Source organism: Hydra vulgaris, chromosome 08 (assembly GCF_038396675.1).
Source record: "Hydra vulgaris chromosome 08, alternate assembly HydraT2T_AEP".
Classification (NCBI taxonomy): Eukaryota; Metazoa; Cnidaria; class Hydrozoa; order Anthoathecata; family Hydridae; genus Hydra; species Hydra vulgaris.
In genome coordinates, this window is record NC_088927.1 from 47985096 (window position 1) to 48005774 (window position 20679).

At 30.2% G+C, this 20679-nt stretch overlaps 1 long non-coding RNA gene across 1 annotated transcript; it reads right to left on the bottom strand.

Annotated features, from left to right (window-relative positions):
- Window positions 1-14800: 14800 nt before the first annotated feature.
- LOC136084346 (uncharacterized) lies at window positions 14801-19527 on the bottom strand. The gene is made up of 2 exons (XR_010640501.1): window positions 19261-19527; window positions 14801-16516 (listed from the first exon to the last, which is right to left on the bottom strand). It is a non-coding gene; the product is annotated as an uncharacterized LOC136084346 (long non-coding RNA).
- Window positions 19528-20679: the final 1152 nt, after the last annotated feature.

Consider the following 20679-nt stretch of genomic DNA (forward strand, 5'->3'; position numbering starts at 1 on the left):
TGGCGCTTTCCCTTATTAGATTGTAAAAACCATCTCAAGCTGAGTTTTTATTATTGAAAGTGGTTTTTATTAGTATGACTAAACTTAAAATTATTTCTTTGATTAAAATAATAATAAAATAAAAACTTTTTCAGTTACTTTTAATTATTAGTTGATCCTGAAAAAGATTTCATTATGAAAAATTGAATTCAAAAGATTCTATGAAAAAAACGGTTCACAAAATTTCAAAAAATTCGTGCCAAATTAAAATCATTTAAGCTGAAGAATTTGAAATATTTCACAAAAGTTATATTCAGCTCATTAAATTCATATTAAGAAGACTAACCGGTAGTAATTTATAACTAATTACGAATAATATACTTTTAGTTATAATAGTTATGATTTGTTGTTTTTTTTTATATTATTTTAATCAAGAGAATAATTTTAAGTTTAGTCATATTAATAAAAACCATTTTCAGTAATAAAAACTCAGCTTGAGATGGTTTTTACATTCTAATAAGGGAAATCGCCAATACTAATCCATACTAATCAATACTATCAAATACTATCAAATTCTATCAAATGATGCATCAATGCTAGTCGATACTCTCAAATGATACATCGCTAAAAATACTTTGTCAATACTATCAAATGATACATCGCTAAGGATTTAAAATAAAAGTTTTATGAAGCATAACACAGGTCAACAAAAACAAAATTTTTTTCTGGTGCCAAGAAAACAATTTGTTTTTTATGTAGGATTTCTTATTTTGATTTCAAATATGCAACTCATTTTTTACCATCACGTCAAGTTGTAAAGATATTTGGGTTCAAATTTTTAGAATTTGGGGTAAAGTCCCTAATATTGTCGAAAAAAAAGTTGTTCAAAAGTATGTCAACCTGAGTCTCAAAAGAAGCGTATTTTATAGAGATTTTAAAGATGTTATTCGTTTGTAATAAAAATAAGTATTTTTTGTATTATTGCTGAAAAACATTTTGTTGACATTTTTTTAAGAGTCTTTAGCATTTTTTCAAATAATTTTTTTGCCAAAAAATTTTAAGGAAAAATTTTTATGTTTTCTAAAATCTCTATACTATCTTCTAAAATACACTTTTTTTGAGACCCATGTTGACATACTTTTGATCAACTTTTATTTTGACAATATTAGGGACTTTACCCCAAATATTAAAGATCTGAACCCAAATATCTTTACAACTTGACGTGATGGTAAAAAATGAGTTGCATATTTGAAATTAAAATGTGAAATGCAATCCAAAAAACAAGTTGTTTGCTCGGCACTAGAAATTTTTTTTTTTTTGTTGACCTTCAATTATAATTGATTGCAAAAAAGCAACAAATTTGTTAAACTATTTTTGCTTAACTCTGTAAATTAAGTTGAAATGCGCAATAAATTTGTTAGATTGATTTTTTCTTCAAGAATATCAAACAGCAAATAATTCAGATATAAAATTATGTCGATAGAAAATGTCTGACATATTTTATGTCATCAGAAAATAATTCAGACATAAAATTATGTCAAAATATGTCCATAGAAAATATATCTTACATATTTTATGTCAGCGAAAAATAATTCAGACATAAAAATATGTCAAAGTATGTCGATAGAAAATATGTCTGACATATATTATGTCAGCAGAAAATAATTCAGACATAAAATTATGTCAAAATATGTCGACAGAAAATATGTCTGACATATTTTATATCAGCAGAAAATAATTCAGACATAAAAATATGTCAAAATATGTCGATAGAAAATATGTCTGACATATTTTATGTCAGCAGAAAATAATTCAGACATAAAATTATATCAAAATATGTCGACAGAAAATATGTCTGACATATTTTATGTCAGCAGAAAATAATTCAGGCATAAAATTATGTCAAAATATGTCAATCGAAATGTGGGACATATTTTATGTCGGCAGAAAATATGTTTGAAAATATGTCGACAGATCTGCCAGATATATTATGTCGTAACAACTCTGGTAAGTACATTAATGAATGTTTGTAATGAGTTCGCCGTTGATAGCCTACCGAAAGTCGGTAGCGGAAAAATTAAAGTTATCCTTCCGAAAGTTTTTTCTTATTGGTTGAGAATATCAACCGTGTCAATACGTGTCAACATAAACTTTAGTTTGTTAAACCGTGAATTGAAGAAAATTTGACATAAGATTTTTAAAAAACAAAAACAAAAAAAATGTAAATAGGATTTTCTATTAAATAGATAGACTACCAACCCATACCAAAACCCTAGGTCAATGCATGTACGCTCCGCTGTGCTAACCCCTAAATTAGTAAATGCACTTATGCAAATACACTTATGCAAATACACTTCATTGCGTCTATCCCTAAGTTAGTAAATGTATGTACACTTCACAATATTTATATTTACATTTATATATATATATATTTATATTTACTAACGACGTTGGTTACTTTGTAATAAAAAAAGATACTGTATCAAATTAAAATAAAACTAGCAGAATGCAACCCGTAATACGGATTATTAGTAATTAAATCATTAATAACAATATGACTAGATATTTCATCTTAAAAAAAGTATAAATTTATCTTTAAATAATATTTTAAATTGGGCTCCCTATTAGCAATGTCATTGCTCATAGTTAATGATTATATTTTAACTGATTTATTGAAACCATATCTTGGTATAAGTTTATATAGATAACTGTATATATATTAGTTAAAAATTAGTATGACAAAAAAATAAATACAAACTGAATATGGAATAAGCTGAGAGTTTACTAAAAAGATAAACCAATATTGATTAATAAAAACGAAACGAACTATACTACCACAGCAAACAGTTCAGGAGACTGGAGTCATAGCATGCCATGACATAAGCAATCAGCTGACATGTGTCAATTAAAGGAAGTATCCAGAAGTTTCCAGAAGTTTCCAGAAGCATGCAGAAGCTTCCAGAAGTTTTCAGAAGAAGCATCTGGAAGCATCCTGTAGCATCCACAAATATCCAGAAACATTCAGAAGCATCCAGACGCATCCAGAAGCTTTCAGAAGCATTGAAAAGAAGCATCTAGAATCTTCCAACCTGTTCACACAGGTTCATTTTACTTTATAAGAGACATGTAAATCGACATGTAATTCAGTCAGTATATGAAAGTTAATCAGTCAGTATTATCAAGACAGTTTATCGAAGTGAGTTTTATCAAAGTGTTTTATCGAAGAACATCAATAGGAACAATGAAATACAACAAGTGTTTCATAACATCAATACAGTCCACATCCAACCAAGACGTTGTGTTCCACAGAGCATTACTGTTTCATCACAAGGTAAATGTAGCACGGTAAGCATTGAGAAGCGTGATTATTTATTTTTATTATTTTTATGACTTCAAGTGCAAAAATAGCTCGCTACAGTCTTGGATTGGAACTAAGAAAGAAAATTATTGGCGACTACGTAAGTGGAATGTCACAAAAAAGTATTTGTGATAAATATCGCGTTAAAAAATGGATTGTATCAAGACTATGTTCCAAATATCGTTCTACGGGGAAGTTGGCAGCAGATGACAAAGGTGGAAGACCGCGTTCCACCACTTCTAGAGAGGATTCTATGATCGTCAGATCCGTCAAGAAGGATCCCTGGATATCATCAGTCGAGATACAAAAGCAGTTAGAGCTGCCTGCATCGGACCGAACTATCAGACGACGTGCTGTTGAAGCCGGATTGTTTTCTCGACGCCCTGCAAAGAAACCGCTGATTTCACTAAAAATCCAGAAGAAAAGAACCCTGTTTGCAACATCTCATATTGACTGGAATGTGCAGAAATGGCGAACTGTCCTGTTCAGTGATGAATCGAAGTTCAACATCATTGGAAGCGATGGCATTTGCCGTGTACGTCGACTGGCCGGAAAACGCCTCGATTTACGTTACTGCCATAAGACCGTGAAGCATGGTGGAGACAATGTAATGGTCTGGGGGTGTTTGCTAACGGTCTAGGTCCAATACATCGAAACGATGGAATAATGGACCGTTTCATGTATAAAAATATCCTGAAAGATGTTATGTTACCTCATGCTGAATGGAATATGCCAATAAAATGGGTTTTTCAGCAAGACTACGATCCGAAACACACTGCAAAAGTAGTCAAGCAGTGGTTTCAAGACAACCTATCGGTGATGGATTGGCCACCTCAACCTTCGGATCTCAACCCTATCGAGAACCTGTGGGAGATCGTCAACCGCAGATTTAATCGTGAAGGTGTTCGTAATAAGGATCAACGTTTGAACAAATCCAAAAGGCCTGAGCAGCGATTCCACAAAATTTCATTGATCACCTGATCAAATCTATGTCTCGATGCAAGGCTGTGATCAACAACAAAGGATTCGCCACGAAATATTGAAAGCGAAATACAGCTTGGTCAACATTTTGTCGAGTTGCACTTGTTTTGTCCAGAAGGAAATCAACTTTTTTTAATACTTTTGATTAATTTATTAATTTTTGTGTACAAATAATGAACTTTGTGATGAATAAAACTTGAAGAACTTTGTCTCTAAACAGTTACATCGTTATTTCTCTAAATTAAAAAAATGCAGCACTTTTATATAAAAAAACTAAATTAGCATTATTTGGTTGCACTCGTTTTGTCCGATACTGTATATATATATATATATATATATATATATATATATATATATATATATATATATATATATATATATATATATATATATATATATATATATATATATATATATATATATATATATATATATGTATGTATATATATATGTATATATATATGTATATATATATATATATATATATATATATATATATATATATATATATATATATAAAGATTGATTGGATATTGAGATATGAAGATCGACTAGCTAGGGCTAGTCGACCTTCATATCTCAATATCCAATCAATCAAAGCACGTAGCACACAAATAGATGCAATTCAGTATTTTAAGGAAAGCACTGGTCTTATTACTACATCCTGGATCCACCCTCTAAAAAAGTCCCAATCCGGCGATTGTCCTGGGCCAGCAGGTGCAGTTAGAAGAAATAAGGAACGACTAATCAAACAGCTCACAAAAAACTGTCGTCAAAGAGAATACTTTTTCTTAAATAGAGTGGTTAATATTTAGAACACACTTCTGGACGAAGTTAAAAGTTCCAAAACTACTAATTTTTTTAAAAATAGTTACGATGCCTATAAGAAAACAATATGAAACTTTTATACAGTTTGGTTATGTCATAGTTGACCATATTCAGTTGGTCAGCTCCGCTTTATGCCACAGCTCAATTTTATTACTATTATTATTATCATTATATATATATATATATATATATATATATATATATATATATATATATATATATATATATATATATATATATTATATATATATACATAGGCGCTGGAAGTGTTAAAAGACTGGGGGGGTAGAAATGAGTGGGGGTTGGGAAGGGGTACCCTTCCCTGAATGAGGTTTTTGGGGGGCGTTATCCCACTGAAATATTTTTAGGCATAATTAACCCGCTAAATGTAGATTTGCAATCCTTTCTAAATCATTATATTTAAATATTTGGTACAAAACAAAATCTACCAAAAACAATTACAGTTACTGTAAAAAATGCCCAAATACGGATAAACGTTCACGGGTTTTAGCCACAAACTCCTCCATGAGTGTAGTAATGTCAACCTTGTCTAGGTAATCTTTGTTAATGTGCATTAAAGCAAGGTGAATGAGGCAACTCTGTGACATTGTTGACCGCAGCCAAGTATTAAGCCGTCTCAATGCACTAAAGGACCTTTCAGAACCAGCTACGGATATTGGAACAGATAAACACAACACAACTACCTGTTCCACCATGTAAAATAATCAGCGGGTACTTAGTTCAAGCTTTTTTAAAGCTGCTGTTAGCTGGTGTAAATCTTTAGGCATTGACTTGTCCTTAAACAACTGTGGAAGCAGTTGCAGCTGTAACTGCAACATAGGAACTTCGACATTATTTGGCAAACTTTGCAGTGGCATGCTGGCTAGTGTGGCTGCATTACTTGTGGATGTGCATGAACCTATCAAAATAGCTTCTGTACTTGCAATTTTATGCAATCTTTCTTGGTTAAAACGGCGCTACAGTTCTGCAACTGAGTGGTCAATGGCTTCAAAGAGACTTTTCTTCCAGATAACATCTGTAGTTAATTGTTCTTTAATTGTTCCATGCAAGAAACGAGCAGTAGCATTAATTGTGGAACTACGCTGTGTCTTACTGTGTAATTCTGAAGCAAATTCATTACTACGCAAGTCTTGAAGTTGAGTCAGAAGGAGTTGAACCCATTTTTCAGTGGCTGATGCACTCAGTGATGGGCTCTGTAAAGCTTTGGCTACCAATTCAAATTTGGAAAACAGAGCATTGCATAATAGGACTCCATAAAAAGTTTGTGCCTTAGAAACTTGTTTGGCTAAGCCTGAGATTTTAGCCCTTGCATCAACACGTACTAACATGTCGCCTGCTAGCTGAGACAATATTTCATAAACTTCTCCGCAAGTTGTCATAATTCTACTAATGGCTTTTGCCCTAATGCACCATCGAGTTGGACATAAGCTAACCAAGTTCAGAACAAAATAATCTTAACCTAACAAAGATTCATACAATACCTTTCTCTTTGAAGACTCTCTTATGATTGTTCCAACATCATACACAAATTTAATTGTGTCAATAACCATTTTTACTTCAAAGCAGACGAACTCTTACTCCAGATAAGTGTCCGCTCATGTTACTGGCCTCATCAAATACATAGCCAACTAGTTTATTCATGGGTATTGTGCAGCAGGTAAACACATCAATTATCATAGGAACATAGTATAATCATGGCCATTTCGCAAACTAAATACTCTTACAGGACCTTTCATACTGATCTGATACAAGTTTCTTAGTTGGGAATTTGTACGTAGAAGGAAGTTGAAAGGGATAAAGGACCAGGGCAGTACTTGTTTTTACTGGTACAGCAGGTTTGCTTGACTCAAACTTGGCAGAGAAAGTGGATGTGGTAGACACAGATGGCTGTGTTGATGGATCAGAATCATACTGTGAGGATGTAGTTCACAAGCACAATCACCAGTTTCAGTTTGGCCCGTGTCTGACCTAAAGGAATTGGATTTAGATATTTCATACATTTCACCTTTTAGTATTTGTTAAAAAAAAATATTTTCAGTAGTCTTGCAATTATGGAATGCTGCTGTAAAATGATCACACTGCGTATGCTAGCTAACCTAGGCAACTATTTAGTACAATCGTCTGTTCCATGATTTAAATTTAACATATTAAATGCTTACTAACATCGCTCTTGAAAAGAAAACGTCTATAGTCTTTAAACGGGGCTTCTTTACTTCTGACATTGATTGATTTGTTAAAGAATTGTGGGATTAAACATTAAAGCAAATTTTGCTTTTTTATACTCTGTACATTGAAATTTTTTTACTAATCGAATTCTATTGAAAATTCTTAATTTAGTTCTCTTTTTTGTCATGGATAATGACTTTGAAACAATAGACTTTCAAAAGTTGCGTTTTGACGTTTTCAAAACTGAAAATATTTTTTTTTGGGACTGATTTATATGAGGGCGATATTTTCTTTTATAACAGAAAACTATTTAACTCTACATATTTTGTTATTAAAACTTTTAAAGCTGAACTCCAAACTAAAATAGGAAAGTTCACGGTAATACACATCAACATCAGGAACTTAAATACAAATATCGATAAGTTAAAATACTTTCTTATCAAATGCAAAAGTTCTTTCAAAAAAACAGAACTTTTTGTATGTACTCCGAAAAAAAAGTTTTTTTTTTTCGGAGTACATAAAATTATCGCTGTTTTGAATCGCGGATAGTGACATTTTGGATGGGGGGGGGGGGAGGAGGGGCAGAAGATATTCTCGGCCCCCGGTGCAGAAATGTTGGGTGGGCAATTGTCCATCCTGCACCCTATGTTCCAGCGCCTATGTTCTGGTACTAATTTAGATGAACGGTTAACTTCTGCTGGTGCATATAAAGAATGGAGTAAACCTGTAAATAGAGTTGATAATGCAGCTTACCATCATGATCTTGCTTATAAATACTTTACAGATAAATGATGCTTTAAAAAATCCAACAATACGTCCAACAATCTTGCTTGTAAATACTTTACAAATAAATGGATGCTATAAAAAATCCAACAATACGTGAAAGAATTGAACGAGGTATTATAAAATCTATTAAACCAACTAAAGCAAAGTTTTGGTTGGACTTAAACCAAAGTTTTCAATTAGTGATAGAGTTAGGATAACTAAAAAGAAGGTAACGTTTAAAAAAGGATACACACCGAGATGGACTGAGGAGGTTTTTACTGTGTCACAGATTCAGTTCACAGATCCAACGACGTATAAAATAACTGACGATAATGGTTAAGAAATACAAGGTACTTTTTATGAACAGGAAATGCAAAAACTAATCAAAAAATATTTAGGATTGAAAAAGTTATTCGTAAACTCAAAAACAAATCATTAGTAAAGTGGTATGGGTACCCTGATACGTTCAACTTATGGGTTGACAATAAAGAATTGGTAAGTCTATAAATTATACTCAATCCAATTCCATACCTAGTGTTGCTAATGGAAGAAAATTAGTGGTTACATTAAACTCTGGGGATGAACAAATTTGACAATCTGGAAGTTTTAATGCTTTAATAAGACAATTTTACTATTACGCTTAATGTTTATGATCCACCTAGAATTTAAAGTTCGCCAAAAATTATAAAATTAATTTTATAATTTTTTTTATTATTGACTCAGAAATTATTGCTGAAATAACATCATACTTTCTAAGCCAAACGCTTTTTTTTTAAATGCACTTTTTTTTGGCCCAGAATCAGCATTTTGCATCTACTAATGTCATATAAGTTAATACATGTCAAAACTTTTTCGTTCAAATTTTTATTGTCTCTTTTGTGACCTCGCTCGACTGAGTCACTTGTTCTTAAAATATGTTCTATAAAAAACTAGATATAATTTTTTTACACGTTTTCTTTGATAAATCTTTACTTATTTATATTATTTATGTTATTGTAATACTATAGTATATTTTTGTTATATTACTGTAATACTTACATTATATAAGTTCACACACGTTTGTCCTTGACATTTTCCACATGCTTCTGAAAATAACCGTTCGTGTTTATGACAACTGCATAGATTTGTCCCACATTCATTTTAGAACTATCTTTGCAATTAAATCTTATGCCTTGAAGTAAGTTGTCAGGTGTAATATTCTAAACTGTTATTACTGGTGAAAATATATACCATCCCCAATTCTCTGGCATAATCTGGAATCACTCATCTAGTACTTTCCAAACAACAATTTAAAATAACAAAAGAAGCTCTTAATTAAACTGAATAGTAGAGTCTGGAGCGAGTTAATTTAATATATTGCTAACCTGTAAATTCACCAGTAATCCATCGTAATCAGCTGCTCTCTATTTCATAATCATCTAGTACAATATAATATATTGTGCTAAATGTTTGTAAAGTATAATATATTGTGCAAACAATTTGAATCGGCATATTACGCCGATCCAAATTGTTTGCGAATGAATTTAAAAAAAATTGTTGACAATGTCTATGAAGGTGGAGTCTTTGAGCAATCCAACGCAGTGTAGAAGGGCACCACCGTCAATCAATAATATAGTAAAAATGTGTAAAAGAAGGCGTTTAATTAAATTAAATCCAATTTGTTAGGAACAAGTGATAAAGTTGAGCTAGGACGAGAACACTAAAAAAAAGGCAAAAATTTCTACCTTAAGGTAGGATATATAATATACCATTAGTAAGGTATAGTTTTCTATCTTTTAAGGTAAAAAAATATATTAAAAACAATCTTTTGTCATACAGTTTTCAACCTTAAAGGTATATTCTTAAAAGGTAGAAAATTATACATTACTAAGGGTATATCATATATCCTACTCTAAGGTAGAAATTTCTACCTTTTTTTTTTAGAGTGGAGGCAAAAGTGACAAAACTGACTACGAAAAAATATTCAAACGAAATGTTTTTGACATATTTTGATTGGTAAGTTATCACTTTTAATTTTAAATTGTTATTTTACTTTCTTTAAATTTGTCAAAATTTATCATAAAGTGCAATTCAATATTATGGGAAAATGTTAATAACTCATTATTTCCGAGGGTTATAAACGGGGTTTTTTATTTGAAGTTATTAAAGTCAGGGGCGGACTCAGGTTTTTAGTTTACCCTGTCAAAAAAAAAAAGCGTCGTACGCCATGTTGTAAGTGACGTAACTATTTGTTCTTAGCATTTTATCTAATAAGATTCTTAAATATGGTAAAAATTAACAAACTTATAAGAACATAGCCAGACTTGATTAAATTTGAACGCAAAAAATATATATATATAAAAAAGACAAAGATTACGCTACCTTAGCTTCAAGTTGGTAAAACACTGCTGTTATGTTTTGAATTAAAAAAACAATTTTAAATCTTTTCGGAACATTTTCAATCAAATTTCAAGTCTTTCTTTGATGTTAAAATTCAAAAACTGCTTTATATATACACTAGTTATCGTGATTTAACAATAGAATACATTTTTGAGAATACTTTTGTTAAATCCTGATACAACGGCGCACATTTGCAACTAATCAAAATACTGCTGCAGTTGTTACAAAGTATAGTTTACACTGGAGAGTTTATTTTTAAACAAATCAGATTGCTACTTTTCCAGTTTTCTCATTCCTTTTAAAGTATGATTTACATTAGGAAGTTTAGTAAAATAGTTTTTTCATCCTCTTCAAAGCATAGTTTTCATTGTGAACTTTTTTTAAAATACATTTTATAACAAAAATAAAAAGATTAGCTGTCTAATATAAGGTGGGTAGAGGACGTCATATTGTCAATATTTATATTGATTTTTTTACCCCGTCATTTGCAGCACTTGACCGGATATAGATAAACCATGATTACAGTTACGATCAAAAGTTTGGAACATCGTATAAAAAAACATGATTTTCGTTAAACTATTCACTTATTTTATCAAAATATCTTAGTAATTGAGACATTTGACTGAAAGAATAACTTTAAAATAAAAGTAAATTTTCGCTCATCAACTTAATATTTAGTATAGCATTCTAGAGCTTTCAAAGAATTAAAGAGTAGATATAGAGTGAATAAGCTTACGCAAATATTTAGGAGTTAAAAGTTGAATCAATACTTGCCTAATCGTTGCCTAATCTCGTAGGTCATTGGAAGATGTGGGTCTTAGTTTCTGGACTCCATTTTAAGATAATTTTAGCAATTTTTAATGGGATTGAGGTGAAGTAAATTCCCAGATTATGGGCTAATAACCTCAATCTCATTCTCTGGTAACTAATTGCTTATAAGGTTGGCCCTGTGACAGAGTGCTCCATCAAGCGGAAACTTGTGAGTAATCTATTAGGTTTTTTCATTAATTATTCCAAGTTAACCTTGCAAATAATTAATGAAAAAACTTAAAATATTTAAGTTTTTTAAAAGCTATTTTTTGTGGTGTTATGAAACATAAGCCATAAGTTACCCTTTTAGTTTACTGTAATAGCGTCTCACATCATGATTTTGGGGCAATGTTTTACTGTTCAAATTGGGGGTTGTATTGTTTGCAAGGCGAACGTCTAAGGCTTGTAGCACAATAACCAAATTGATTAATAAATCGTCCGCTGACCGATCCTTGTTTTTCTGACAGAAGGCCATACGGTCTCGAATAGTCTTTTGCAAAAAGCAAGGTTTTTTTGCAGGAACATAGCTCTTTAAACTATTTGCTTAAAAAACTTCTAATTATCACAATACTTGGTTCAACACCAATCGGACTACTTGAGGTTAAACTTCAAAAGCACATGCATACGGATACGATTTTACATAACAATGAATGCATTTATCTGCATTTATCAATATTTTTATGATGCAGCTATGTGTTACATTAAAAACGTCCAGTAATAGGAGTCAGTTTTCATCCTTGTTCCTCTATTTGTCTTTGCAAGAGTTAAAACAATTCTAGCACCAAGCAAAGTCCGCACCTAAAAATAGTACTTAAGAACTTGATGTTTTACGGGTCTGGAAATTTAAGATAAAATTAGGATTCTATAATATACCACAATTATGTTAAATTAAACTATATAACATACAAAATCTTGATTGGTCACTACATTTTAAATAAACTTTAAAAGATTGCTTATAGTCCACAATAAGATCTTTAGTATTTTCCCTTAGAACAAACTATTTGTTTATCTTGCAGATAATTTGTGAAAATATCTTTATTGTTTAAACTAATAACCGACTGACAAAAGGTATTTTTGTCAGTCGGTTATTAGTTTAAACAATATAAACATTATAAACTAGGTTGTGTCTAGATCCAGTGATCCGGAATCTAAAAAAAATCCTTAAATATCTTAGAAATCAACGACCTATTATTCTTTTTTTTTTAGGAGACGCAAATGTGGTTCAAAAATATTTCAAATTACACCCCCTCCTCCCCACCAAAAATACCTAGATTCGTCGCTGTCTAGATCATCCCACTCGCTGTCTAGATCATTCTCACTCGCAATGATTTTGACAACTTTATTAATTTGACTTGAGTAATTTTCTAAACATTATACTGTATAACGATAAAGGTAATGAGCGTATATATATCAACTGAATTAGGAATAGGCGCATTAGAGTGTACATACAACGAATGATTTAGGAGTAGGCGTAGTGAAGTAAATACACATCGACTGAGTGTTTTGGTTTAAAGATATTTCTGTCCGTAAGGCCGGTGTAGTATGAGATTTTTACTCCCGCGTTTTTTTTACTCCCCAGTAAAAACCGCATATTTAATTTTTACTCCCCAGTAAAAACCGCGTATTAAATTTTTGCTCCCCAGTAAAATTCTCATATTAAATTTTTACTCCCATTATAAGATTTTTACTCCCATAAATTATTTGGCGGCCAAATGTATTTTGCGACTTAGTTGTATTTTGAATATATCTTTTAACGTTTTAAAGACTATGGTTTTTTGAAAAGCAATAAAGAAGCGATTCCGTTTATTATAAACACAATTTAAAAATTATGTTGCGTTATCAAAATTATGTTGTGAGATCAATTGACAAAATGCTACGAATTATTAATTGAGAAAATATCCCGTATGACGCTTTAACTTAACTCTTCGTTTAAAACTTTGTAGAACTATTGCAAATAAAAATATATATAAAAAACTATATTAACTATTTCTTCAGACCACTGACAAATATATTTGACGTGCTTCATTAAGGTAATAGAGACGCGAATAATTATCTAAAAAAAAAATCACGAAATTTCACCCTTTGATATGGGTATATTCATGCAAATAATATTGGAAACAATAAAAAATATTTCTTTGTCCTTATTTACACTTTGAAACACTCTGAGTTAGCATCAGACTCTATAGGAACGTCCCTAGTTACCGTAAACAAAAGTTTGTTTGTTATTTTCATTTCACAACGTGTCTTATTTTACTCTAAACATTCACAAGAATGTATCTGCTATCTACTACGTCTTAAAAGAAAAGAGTTATGACGGGTAAAACTATCTGACGGAAAAGATGTTTCTGGTAAAGGTCGGCTAACGGGTAATGTGATCAACACCTTTCAAAATTATGTTGGAATGACTATTTTTAAATAACGACAAAATTCAAATAGCCTTTTGGAAACGAGGAACTCTGTAATAGCTTCACTTCATCATTGCACTAATTTTACTTTTGAAGAATATCGTCGTATATTTTGCACCATGGGTGAAATAAGCTTATGTAAATGGCAGTCTGATAGAGCAACTTGTCAAGTTACATACAAGAAAAAGGTGAATTTACCTTACTTTTACTGTCTGGAGTTTATTAAAACTCCATACGGTTAAAAAATAAGAAAAAAATGTCAGAAGAAACGAAAAAAAAAAAGAAAAAAAAATTAAGATCTATTAGAAAAAACTATTTTAAACAAAAAATAGATAAAGAAAATGCAAAAGATTATTGTGTTGGTGGTTTTTAATGATTTATCTGAGTAGCGTACATGATTTATAATTTTAAAATTGATTTTCCTCAATTTTAGTTTTTTTTATGAGAAGCTGTAGGAAAATAATGATATCTCAATAAAAAAACATTATTTTAGCTTCAAATTTTCAGGATATGTTCATTATTAATGATTTTAGTGCCTGAACCTAAAAAAAATTAAAAATAACCTACAATTACCATTTCAAATGAGTATTTTATCGCTAAAAATAGTTTTTTTATACTATTGAGTCTGCTATTTTTGATCGTTTAAATTTTTTTTTTAATTTTGGTTTAGGCACAAACTACATTAGTATAATAGCATTTTGCAAAATTTTAACCTTTTCAAATTTTAATTTTAATATTGGTGTAATCTTAAAATATTTATGTTCTTGGGACGTTAACATTTTCACATATTTTTGCTGAGTCAGCAATTATTTTTTTTCAAATTAAAAAATTATTTGCAATACGTTTTAGATTTTTATCTATTATGCTAATAATTAATAAACGAAATGTCCGCAAATGACGCTTAAACAAAACTCTTTGTTTGAAACTTCGTAGACCTGTAATATATAAAACTATAAAAAGAAACAAAAAACACTAAAAAACTGCTTATTTTGACCACTGACGAAGATTTAATTCGATTTGCTTCAACAATGAGGCAGATATCCGAGTATACAGACTGTATACTGTATAATACAGTAAACATGGAGCGAGAAAAAAAAAACAATAATTAAAATTAAACAGCAATATTTAAAACGCAAAATTTAAGAAACAAGCAATAATTAAAAATAACTACATAAATAAGTGCACTAAATTTTCAATTGTTAATCACAACATCAAAATGAATTCCAGTTGAATTGCCTAGAAATATAGAATAATCACTTAACTTATTAAGCCGTAAACTACATGGGTAGATCATCCATTTTGTTTTTGCTCCATATTTGCTGTATACTTGTATATCTACTTGCATAAATAAAGCACATCCAATTATCTCCGCATCAGTTGCCCATGTCGCATTTTCAAGCATTTTAGTTTTACAAATATGTGCACGAATTGGCATATTCAAATATCCAGTCATTTCATCCTGTATTTCGTTGCACATATGGTTAACAATTTTGTCTCTAATTGGTTCATGATCATCTTCATTACCAGTTATGATAAAAGAAACTACTCTAAAAAAGCAGTTTCCACCCCCTTAACTCTATGAACTCCCTGTGGACAAAGAGTTAGGTTAATGTTTCCTAAGGCGACATTGTGTTTGCTAACAATTCCAAACTTTTCAGCAATCGATCTCCTCATATCAAAAGTTGCACATTTTGCTATTCTTTCATATAAAGCATTTACTTTGCTTTCATGTTTAGCATTATTGTATTTTTTGCTTGATTCAACGCCTTTGATAATTGGTTCCGTTTTGACATTATCATCATTTGATAACTTATTAATTACTTCTAGTTGAATGCTGTTATTTTTTAAGAATTTCTCTTTGTATAAGGACAAACTTGTTAGGTTATACTTTTTTTTCAATATTACATTTTTTTATTCTTTAAACTACAGTTATTTGTACTTGAAATATTAGTTACCGTGTATGGCCCTACCCATGACTTCTCAAGCTTTCCACCTTTTCTGTCATCACGTTTATGATTTCGCAATAACACTTTTGTTCCTATAGAAATACTATTCTTTGGATTGACTCTTTTGTCATAGTCACGTTTTTGCCTTATTTGTGATTTTTTGATGTTTTCATCGAAAATACACTTTTTCATTTCATTTATTTTATTGAAAGTTTCCATAATTGCTTTTTTGTTATTTGAATCATCGTCAATCAGAGTAGCATTATCATTATAGTCAATCAAGTTCTGATCTATATCAATTGACAGATCTGTTTCTCTTTGATAAAGTAATGCAAAGGGTGAAAACCCTGTTGATTTGTGTTTTCTAATTCTTATTTATACAATAACAAAACACCGTCAATGATAAACGGTCATTCAATAGCAGCATCTTCTAACACCTTTACCAAGGTTCGTTTTATTGACTGATTTTGACTTTCTACTAAACCATTTGCTTGTGGATGGTATGCACTTGTCATGCATTAATGAGTCCCAGTTTTCCTGTGAAGTTCATTAGATAGTTCATTCACAAACTCACGACCTTGATCGTTTATCTGTATTTCAAAACACCCGTGTCTACATATTTGTTTATACAGGAGTAATGCCACAGAGATGGCTGTTTTATCAAAGAGAGGTTCAGCTTCTACCTATTTGCTGAAATAATCAATAAGTACTATCAAATATTTATAACCATTTACTTCTGGGAGTTGAGTCAAATCAATCCCAACCTGTTTCATGCCTATGTGGCCAGATAACGCATTAGCCTCATTAGAAACATCATTACCATCGTGCACAGACTTAATTATATGGTGTTGCTCTTCTTTACACCAAATAACTTTTCTCTATGAAAAAAATATATATTTATTTATGATATTTATTTATAGAAAATAAATAATCAATCATTTATTTTATTTTATTATAATAATATTTATTAATAGAAAATAAATATTAAACTATTATTACAATACTAGCTGTTGCCCATGACCAAAAAGTGGGCAAAAAAAATTCACCCAAAAATGTCAAATAAAGACAGAAAATAAATGAAACAATTTGTGATAAAATTCAATACAGAAAAAAAAATATTTATTTTAACAGTAATGTCAAATCTATACAATCGCAAAAAAAAAACTCTAATAAAATGACTTACACTTCTTAAAAAAAAAAAAAATTAACAATACTGAATCATATTGTGAAACATAAACAAAAACAGTGGTGACTAAAACTTTATATAAAAATTTAGATAATTCTCATTTATTCCATTAAATAATACATTTATTATTATTCAAAAAAATTATAGATTAGAGAAAAAATTTAATGAAGATAAGTTGATGAAGTTTAAAAAATTTAAAAAGAAATTTCTTATCTCAAAACCAGTGACATATCCAGGGAAGATGAGGGCTATGAACTTCTGTCCCCCACCAGAATCCATTTTTTTATTTATTTTAATTATCAACTCAGTTGCACATAAGAGATTGTTATTAAAACTACAATCATATAGGAATCAAAAACAAATTATCCATTGGTTTAAAGGTTTTCTAAGCGGACAAACACAAAGAACGGTTCTTGGTGCGATCAGCTCAGAGTGGAAAAAGTCATAGATGGAGTACCACAATAATCAGTTATTGGACCCCTTTTATTTGTCATATATAAATGATTTGACAAGTGAGATAACAAATCATTGCAAAATGAAAATGATATTATGGATAGTTTGAAGCAAATTATACAACTGGATGCCCTTCGTAGTAAACCTATTTTACAAAACAGTGCTGAGTATTTTTATTGTAACACTGTCACTAGGAAGATTACCAGCCAAGGTTTATGAGCTCCTCATACCCAATTCACATTAAAGTGAGGATTTGATATCAGAGTTTTTCTTCTCCTAGATGAGTAGCCTTCACCACGGCTATGGAGCCTCACCTACCCCAAAGAACAGTTTAATATCGTGTCCAGGACTTGAAATTTTAAATTTAATCGAAATGTAACTTGTACATACTAAGTATAATCAAAATGTAACTTGTATGCGCTCAATTCAATTGAAGTGTTAAATTTAATCAAAATGCCAGTCCAGGTCATGACATTAAACTGATCTGGGCAGGTTAGACTCTTTAGCCACGGTGAATGATATTCACATAGGAGATGGAAAACTCTGAAATAAAACCCCACTTTGAAGTGGTAAAGGTAGGAGGAGCTCGCTAACCTTGGATGGTAGACTTCCTATGATGCTGTCACTAGGAAGTCTACCTGTTTTATAGTTCAGGAAACTAAGTATTTTTATACTCAGAAAACTGAGTATAAAAATACTCAGTTTCCTGAACTATAAAACAGGTTAACGCTTGGAAGAGCATCCAGTTGTAAAATCAGCTCCAAAAAATGAAGTTTAAAAAAAAAATACCACATCACCTGTAGCACGATTTACAAGAGGCGCATCTGATGGTATGTTCTTGGCCTCAGATAAGGCATTGGACAGAAACACATCACTGGCCAGTAGCAAGTATGTTAAAGCATCCATGGTTGGTCCTAACACCAGTAGACCCCTGGTAAAGTAGCTGGTGAGTGTCAATGTGATAAAAGGTGTGAGATTAAAGGTTGGATCGGCCAATGAGGGTTGAATGCAAATAAAAAGTGAACAGAAATGGCAGGTAGAAGAAAACTAGACATATGCTACCTGCAAGAAACTTGTTGGAAAGGTGGCAGTGCTAAGACTATTGGATATGATAATTACTGGTACAAATTCTAATGGGTTGGATGTGAAGAAGGAATGTCAGGGGTTGGTATTTTAGTTGCAGTTTTTTTGATAAATCATGTAGTTAAGGTAAGACGAGTGAATGAGAAAGTGATGGTATTGAGATTAGGAATTGGAAAGTTAGTGTTTAATATAGTACCAGTATATGCACCTCAAACTGGTAGGACAAGAGAAGAAAAGTAATAATTCTATGTTGTTCTTGGTAACGTTTTTAAACTTATTGGCCAAGGCTTTTATTTGGCCAATATTTGAAAAATGTTGGCCTTGCATTTTAATTTCTCTGTAGACGTGTATGTCCCAGTATCTCAGCAAGATAAAAAATATATATAACATCTGCTGCATTTGAAACAGTTATAGCATGTATGTTTAAATATGCTACTACTTCTACAATACACATAGTATTAAGTATAAATTTCCAAATACAAAAATTTATAAAGAATAACTTAACACACATATATAACACACATGTACTTAAAGGTTGTTGTATCGCAGTAAGATAAAAAGTAGAACAACAACAATAACAACAAATAAAGACAACAAATAAGTTTAAAAATAATAAATATTTAACACACATGCATTCAAAGGCAAAATAAAAAAACATAAACATCTCTAAATAAAATAAAATCAAACTAATCAAAACTTGCAACAAAAAACTTAAAATAACAGCAATCTTATTTTAGAAATAATTAAAATACACTGTACTTTTTATTTAATTGATAAGTAACTAATGAAAATTAATTAATTAATAACTAATTAAATGAAAATTACATTAAAAAACATTATTATTAAATTACAAAATACAAATATATACTTAAAGTAGTGTGTTGAAAAAAAACTGCTTACCTTAACGCTAGATTTACCCAGATGATACAACTCATTATCTTCAATTACAAATGGCTTTGCTTTTCTTCGAAAGTTTGATTTATCACCTTTACTAATAGCTGTCTTTGGATATATACCTTTTTTCAAAAAATTATAAACGTCGGTAAATTCAGTATGCATCGCTAAACTAAAAAAAATAAGCTACTGCTTTAAAAGATTTGCTTTTTAATACTTTTCCAAGAACCACAGTAATTAAATACGTTTTGCCGCAAAATATTTTTTGGGAGTAAAAATCTCATAATGGGAATAAAATTTTAATATGAGAATTTTACTCGGGAGTAAAAATTTAATATACGGTTTTTACTGGGGAGTAAAAATTTAATATGCGGTTTTTACTGGGGAGTAAAAATTTAATATGCGGTATTTACTGGGGAGTGAAAAAAACGCGGGAGTAAAAAACTCATACTACACCGGGTGAATTAAAATAAGCAATTGCTTTTATTCAGTAAATGATCAGCTTTACGTGAATAAAAACTAAGAAGTTTCCTTGAATTTTTATTCACGTAAAGTTAAGCAGTTTATTCAGCCTATTATTTCATTGTTCGGCATGTTGCGAATATCATAAAATCGTTGCGAGCGAGGCATGATTTAGATACAACCCTTTAACTGTTGAATCTTGAATTCTTTTGTTTTTTTCTCAGAAACATGTTCCAAAATGTTTTATCCATAAGTTTTCTTAAAATTCTATAAATCTGCTAATTATTAAGATATCAAGATGATTTGTCTTTTCTTTTGTAGATTTTTCTTTCATTTATTTAGATCTGCCAAGAGCTAAAACTTGTTTTTTTTCAAGATTGGGTACCTTTTCTTGTGAGGAATTAAATAAAATTTTGCATTCGAGTTCATACCGCTTTTTAAAATATTTCTATTGTTTTCCACTATGTACTCTTTTAGCAACAAAACTAAGTTAATCTAGTTTTTTCAGTAAGCCAATTATTTTAATATTAGATGAAGATAATTATTATCTTAATCTTTTTTTTTTTTTTTTTTTAAAACATCAAAAATAATTGGCTTATTATTATTATTATTATTATTATTATTATTATTATTATTATTATTATTATTATTATTATTATTATTATTATTATTATTATTATTATCATAATACCATTAAAAATAATAATGATAATAAAAAAATATAGCTGCAACACCCCTGTATGTTCTTCCTAAATCAATTGACAAAAAAAAAGTTGTATAAAAACAACATAGTCATAAATATGTTCCATTTTTAAAGTTATGTAAGTTAGATAATATTTTAATTGATAAACTAGATTAATTTTTATTTTTTTAAATTGGCCTAAAATCATGCAACATTTAACTAAGAATCAATTATTTTCAAATCAACTGGTTTTAGTTACAAAGATATTGTTGAACAAACTT